Source organism: Spea bombifrons, chromosome 2 (assembly GCF_027358695.1).
Source record: "Spea bombifrons isolate aSpeBom1 chromosome 2, aSpeBom1.2.pri, whole genome shotgun sequence".
Lineage (NCBI taxonomy): Eukaryota > Metazoa > Chordata > Amphibia > Anura > Pelobatidae > Spea > Spea bombifrons.
This window is the reverse complement of record NC_071088.1, coordinates 76,623,756-76,630,623: the sequence shown is the minus strand read 5'-3', so window position 1 is coordinate 76,630,623 and position 6,868 is coordinate 76,623,756. Positions and strand designations below refer to the sequence as shown.

At 50.6% G+C, this 6,868-nt stretch overlaps 1 non-coding gene across 1 annotated transcript; it reads right to left on the bottom strand.

Annotated features, from left to right (window-relative positions):
* Positions 1-229: 229 nt before the first annotated feature.
* On the bottom strand, positions 230-311 carry TRNAS-UGA (transfer RNA serine (anticodon UGA)). The gene has a single exon. It is a non-coding gene; the product is annotated as a tRNA-Ser (tRNA).
* Between the last annotated feature and the right edge of the window lie 6,557 nt (positions 312-6,868).

Below are 6,868 nucleotides of genomic sequence, written 5' to 3'. Positions count from 1 at the left end.
GTGAGTGCGAGGGGGTGGAGCTTTCACCTCTCACGCTGCTCCCATCACTTGGCGGCCATCGGATACGGGTGCTTCCTGTGTAAGGGAATCTTCCTCAGTGAAAGTAATAGCAGTTTATTAATGATTAATATGACTGATTATACCGGAGTTGGAATTGCCGATAACGATTGTTTTTATGCGTTGATTGTGTGGTATGTTTATGAACTGTTCTCCGCTGAATAAAATGCATTGTAGTCGGCAGGATTTGAACCTGCGCGGGGTGACCCCGATGGATTTCAAGGCCATTGCCTTAACCACTCGGCCACAACTACTTTGCTTAGGTGTGTGTTGATGATTCACCAATGTACACCTTTCCCTATTCACCAGCTAGTCCATCGCCTTAACCACTCGGCCACAACTACCTCACAATGATGGGTGTTGATGATTCACCAATGTACACCTTTCCCTATGCACCAGCTGTCTGAAGCTGATTTTATTTCCAGATAATATAAAATGCGTCGTAGTCGGCAGGATTCGAACCTGCGCGGGGAGACACCGATAGATTTCTGGTCCATCTCCTTAACTACTCGGCCACGACTACTTCGCAACAATGGGTGTTGATGATGCACCAATGTACACCTTTCCCTATTCAGTTTTGAGGGGACCGACCTGTACCCCGACTGGGTACTCCTGCCAATCTTTGCTTCCTCCTGCCGGGACACCAACAATGAACCCCTTCAGTGCCAGGCAGAACCACCGTTGTAGATAGAAGCTTGGATGTCGCTGCACCGAAGCTGCATTGGCACTGTGGCTATACAAAGCTTAGCAACACAGTGTGGCTATTGTCCTGAAAAGGACAATAAATGATCATAGCAGCCCACCCCAAGCATCAGGCAACACTCATGTTGAGGTGAAAACAGGACTCTTTTTTAAAACCAAATACAGAGCTATATATACACAAGTAAGAAAAGGGGCAAGACAAATATCACATGATTTAATTACCATGTCAGGAAGGAAGTAATTAGATCAAATCCTGCAGCACAATATCCGGGGGAAGGACAGAATGACGTAAGACATAAATAATTACATTAATTGGGGACGTGGAATGATGAACAGACATATAATTGTCTTAAGACATACAACAGCCAGGACATGGACATAACAGGAGCTCACAGGATTAACAGCTACCTGTTATGTAATTGATAATTAGGTATGCAGCAGTGACACCTAGTCATACCTACAGGGGGTCTTAAGACAAGGGCTAACTCACACAACAACAGGGGAAACACTTCACACTGATACAATCACATTTCTCCCCCCTCCAAATAGGATTGACCCAGGAGGAGACTCCAAACGGGTTGACTCCATAGTAAATTCACTTAGTCCATCAATGCCCTCCCAAAACTGGTGCCCCAAATAATCTGCCCCTCGAAGAGCAGTACTCCCCCGCCCAACCTCTGACTCTCCTGAAAAATAGAACTGCCGCTGGAGAGAAGTGCCTACAGCACCTTCTCTCTGGAATCTTCCCAGCCACTGGGGAGCGATGATGCCTGCATCTTCTCCCTGGTGCTCCTGTTGCCGCTGGGGTGACGGGTTGGCCGCACCATCTCCCAGGTCATCCGTCCGCCGCTGGGGAGGAGGGACGACACCCTCACCTCCCTGAACTGGGATCTGTGGCTGGGAAGGGAGGACAGGTTCCTCTGCTTCCGAATCTGTGAGCTGCTGCTGGGGAGACTGGCCAGCTGCGCCATCTCCTGTGCACTCACTTGGCCGCTGGGAAGGGATGCCGCCTGCACCCCCTCCTTGATGCTCCTTCTGCCGCTGGGAAGATGGCCCAGCTGCGCCGTCTCCCGGGTCATCTGTCAACCGCTGGGGAGGAGGGACGACACCCTCAGCTCCCTCAACTGGGATCTGTCACTGGGGAGATGGGCCGGCTGCGCCTTCTCCCAGTTCATCCGTCAGCCGCTGGGGAGGAGGGACGACACCCTCAGCTCCCTCAACTGGGATCTGCCGCCGGGGAGGGAGAACAGGTTACTCTGCTCCCAGAGTTGTGAGCTGCCACTGGGGAGACTGGCCAGTTGCGTCATCTCCTGGACACTCACCCACCCACTGGGGAGTGATGCTCCATCTGCCGCTGGGGAGATGAGTCAGCGGCGCTGTCTCCCGGGTCATCGAACAGCCGCTGGGGAGGAGGGACGGTACCCTCCACTTCCTCGTGCTCCTGCTGCTGCTGGGGAGATGGGCTACCGCAGCCTGTTGCCGATTCCTGTTGCTGTTGCAGGTACGGGGCAGAGGCCAGGGCCTCTCCACCCTGTTATCATCGCTTCAGCTGGGGGTTGTAGATCTGGGTGAACTACCCAGCATTTGGAGGACCCAGGTGTGAAGACCGCAGCCTCATCCACCCATCCTGGGTTAACATCCTCGGATGAACAATCAACAGAATTCATGGACACTGGGGCATACTGCTGAACACGGTCAAACTTTTTTTTTTTTTTATATGCTTTCTCCAGTTCCCACTCCTGTGTAATTAGAAAGTCTAAATCATCTCTCAGTCCTAGTGCACCTGGGATGTCCAATTCCCTGAAGTGAGTTTTGAGACTCTGAGTGCGAAAACATGGGGAAAATCAGCAGAAACTGAACCCCTGTATCCACACACAGAAGTCTCTACAAGGCCTGGGCCCATAGTCGATAGGGAGGAGGCTATGTCCCCCACAAAAACAAATATTTAAACTCTTTGAGGTAAAAGTAAGTAATACAGTTACATCCATAGTTCTAAATACATGAAAGCAGATAGTATGTGTTCTTTTGGGGAGGAGGAAAAATAAAAGGGATGGCCTTAAAAGGAAATATGGTACCACAATATATTAAAAAGATAAGTATGTCCATCAACAAAAAACAGACTTTGTAAATTGTTCAATGTAGCGGGTTGTCACAGACCGGGTGATCAGGTCTGTTAGGAGCCCAGGTGCAGGGGATACGAGGGGCTCTGTCTGTACCCCACGATGCATGATGGCTTGGGGTTGTTACAGACAGGTGCAGGAAATAAATCACAGACAGAAGATGCTGATAATAGTTGCATTGCAGATGATGGTACAACATATAAACAAGGAAAGTCTCTTGGCTGGAAGCCCTCGGGATGGGGCACACACGGCAGGAAGCCCTCGGGATGGGGCACACACACGGCAGGAAGCCCTCGGGATGGGGCACACACACGGCAGGAAGCCCTCGGGATGGGGCACACACACGGCAGGAAGCCCTCGGGATGGGGCACACACACGGCAGGAAGCCCTCGGGATGGGGCACACACACGGCAGGAAGCCCTCGGGATGGGGCACACACACGGCAGGAAGCCCTCGGGATGGGGCACACACACGGCAGGAAGCCCTCGGGATGGGGCACACACACGGCAGGTAAGCCCACTTGCAAGGCACTCAGCTGTGGAGTCCACTTGTGGGTCGCTGGCCGTAACTCAGGAACAGATCAGGAACCAAACAGGAGCAGATCAGGAACCAAACAGGAGCAGATCAGGAACCAAACAGGAGCAGATCAGGAACCAAACAGGCAGTCCTAAAACATCAATGTCAAGGCCCAGACTGAAGGGCTGGGCAGGTTTATATAAGTTGTGATAACCAGGAAACAAGGTGCGCCTGGACATGGCAATCAGGTCTGAGTGCAGCTGGACTTGATAATCACTGAGTGCTTCAGAGTGACAAGTAGCACAAAGTTTAAACAAGTCCAGACAGCGAAGGGTGAAACGTTACATACCCCCACCGCAAGGAGCAGCCTCCGGATGCTCACAGAACCGTGGAGCGGTAGTCTCACCGTCTGCGGTGAGACTTCTTCTTCTTCTCAAATCCTTCCAGACCTTCACGACATATCACATTGCCGTTGGAAGTCACTACAAGATCTGATGGTAATGGTTCTGTTGTGCTGAGTTGGGCTGGATAGACCTCAGCTACTGGAAACACAGATGTGATAGTCCCGGTAAGTGCTTGTCTTGTCCTACATCTACTCCTGAATTCACCAGGGGTTAGGTATTCGCCCTGTGCACGGATTTCCTCCGATCGGTGTTGAATAGCACCAAGACAGGGGTGGGTTGCAGGTGGGATGGAGGAACTCTTACTGGACCTTTGGTCACGGAGGAGTCGTTCATACTGTTGAAACCCTTTTCTATGTACATTATTTCCATCTGACGCAAGGATGTCGCTAGGAACCCCTAGGGAGTGTTGTGCGGTTTGGAGTGTCCTAATCCTACTCCTGTGAGTGGTAGGAGTGGTGTTCCTGACCGCACAAACAGCCGGGGGGTTGATATCCATGGATGTGTTCGTTACACCTGCCTCAGATGACGCACTGTCCATATCAGACCCCTCGGGGGCATCAGACAAGGTCTGGAGGTCCTCTGACATTACGATGGAGGGCGTAGGATTCTCAGGTGCTGAGGACTGGTTAACCCCTGCATCACCTGTCTGTGGATGCGACAGGGTATGCTCCTACTTTGTGACGTTGCTGGCGTCATATGCAGGTTCCTGGGCATGGGGTTTCTCAATGTGGGTTGCGGACGGTTTGACTGGTTTGTGTAGACAATAAGTTATCCTGTGGCCAGTCCCTCCGCAATAAAAGCACAGGTTGTCCTCTTGCCTTCTCTGTATTTCCTTTTTGGTGAGCGGCTCTTGCTTAAAGCTCTTAGCAGCCTTCTTTCTTTGTGTCTGTGACTTGGTCTTGGTGTCCATGCAATCAGCTTCTAACACAGTCCTTACTGACTTGCATAAGTGGAGTACACATTCCGCCAACAATTCCAGTACTGCAGGTATCCCCGCGGACTCCTTGTAATGGCCTTGACATTCTGTACAAAATAGAACACTTGGTAGTTTTGCAGCAGTTGGGTAACATTTGGCACTCGAAGTGCTGTTACTACATTTGTTATGATGTCAAGCCAACCAAATGGATTGCTAAGAATAACGAGCTGTACGTTCCATAGCAGCCGCAGTACCATACCATCAGTGGCGTCGCTACAGGGGCCCCCCCTGTTGCCCCCCTGCCGAATTTGGAACCCGTCTTTCTTTTTTTTTTTAACGCGGAGGAGAGAGAGGGTGCGGCCCGAGTAAGATCGGCAGCCAAGGCAACCGATCTTACGCGGGCCGCACCTCGAGCCCTGCTACTTACCTGTGGGAGGGTCTTCTGTACTGCATAGATGAAGCCGAACCTACCAGAGTTCATGTGACATCACATGACTCTGCTCCAGTCCCGCTTCCTCTGTGCTTTACCAGAGAACGCAGAGGGAGGCCGCGCCCTCTGCTGAAGTCTGTGAGCGGCGTCGAGGAGCTGCAGTGCAGGTAAGGGGTGGGGAGGGAGTTTGAATGAGAATGTGTGATTGAGGGAATGAATCTGTGAATTAATGAGTATATGAATAAATGAGTGTGTGTGTGATAGCATGGATGTGTAAGTGCTGGAACCTAGGCATGATGGGACTGTGATTGCTGTTAGCAATCACACTCCTATCATGCCAAGTCAGCCAGTACATGCTGAAACCTAGCTAGCTGCCCCCCTTGTCTATGGATGCTGCCAGCAGTATGGGGTCTGCACATCACTTACAGCCATCCTGTACCAGCATGTACTGGCTGACTTGGCATGATAGGAGTGTGATTGCTAACAGCAATCAAAGTCCCATCATGCCTAGGTTTCAGCATTTACTGGTTGGATGTGTAAGTGCTGGAACCTAGGCATGATGGGACTTTGATTGCTGTTAGCAATCAAACTCCTATCATGCCAAGTCAGCCAGTACATGCTGAAACCTAGCTTGCTGCCCCCCTTGTCTATTGATGCTGCCAGCAGTATGGGGTCTGCCCATCACTTACAGCCACCCTGTACCAGCATGTACTGGCTGACTTGGCATGATAGGTGTGTGATTGCTAACAGCAATCACAGTCCCATCTTGCCTAGGTTCCAGCATTTACTGGTTGGATGTGTAAGTGCTGGAACCTAAGCATGATGGGACTTTGATTGCTGTTAGCAATCACACTCCTATCATGCCAAGTCAGCCAGTACATGCTAAAACCTAGCTAGCTGCCCCCCTTGTGTATTGATGCTGCCAGCAGTATGAGGTCTACACATCACTTACAGCCACCCTGTACCAGCATGTACTGGCTGACCTGGCATGATAGGAGTGTGATTGCTAACAGCAATCACAGCAAGCACAGTCCCATCATGCCTAGGTACCAGCATTTACTGGTTGCCTGGGTATGATAGGAGTGTGATTGCTGTGTGGGCAGTGTGGACGGCAGGGCTGGCTTTGGGGTGTGCAACCTGTGATCTATGCCTGTAATTTAGGGGGTTTTAAATATACCTTTTAATGACGTGTTTTTATGTGAATTCCAATTGATCTTTACCTGCAAAGCTGGGTTTTTGCGTTATTCTGTAGATCCATATCTATATATTTCCATACATTATTTATGTGTACCTGCAAATACAGTGTTTGTATGTCTTATTCAGTTGATTAATACCTGCAATGCTGTTTCCATGTATTTATTTGATCTATACCTGCAATGCTAACTAAGGGGGGTATAAACCTGATGCAGACGTCTGTGACGTGGATTGTGTCCTGCTGTTTGTGTGTTTTTGGTTATCAGTGTAGCAGAGCCTGTCCTCGGGTGTGTGTGTATAGGTTTTGGTGTGGCAGAGCCTGTCCTGGTGTGTGCTTGGGTGTTGGTGTGGCAGAGCCTGTCCTGGTGTGTGTGTTTAGTTGTCAGTGTGGCAGAGACTGTCCTAGGGTGTGTGTTTGGGTGTCAGTGTGTCAGAGCCTGTCCGTGTGTGTGTGTTTGGATGTGGGTGTGGAAGAGCCTGTCCTGATGTTTGTGTTCAGTTGTCAGCGTGGCAGAGCCTGTCCTGGTGT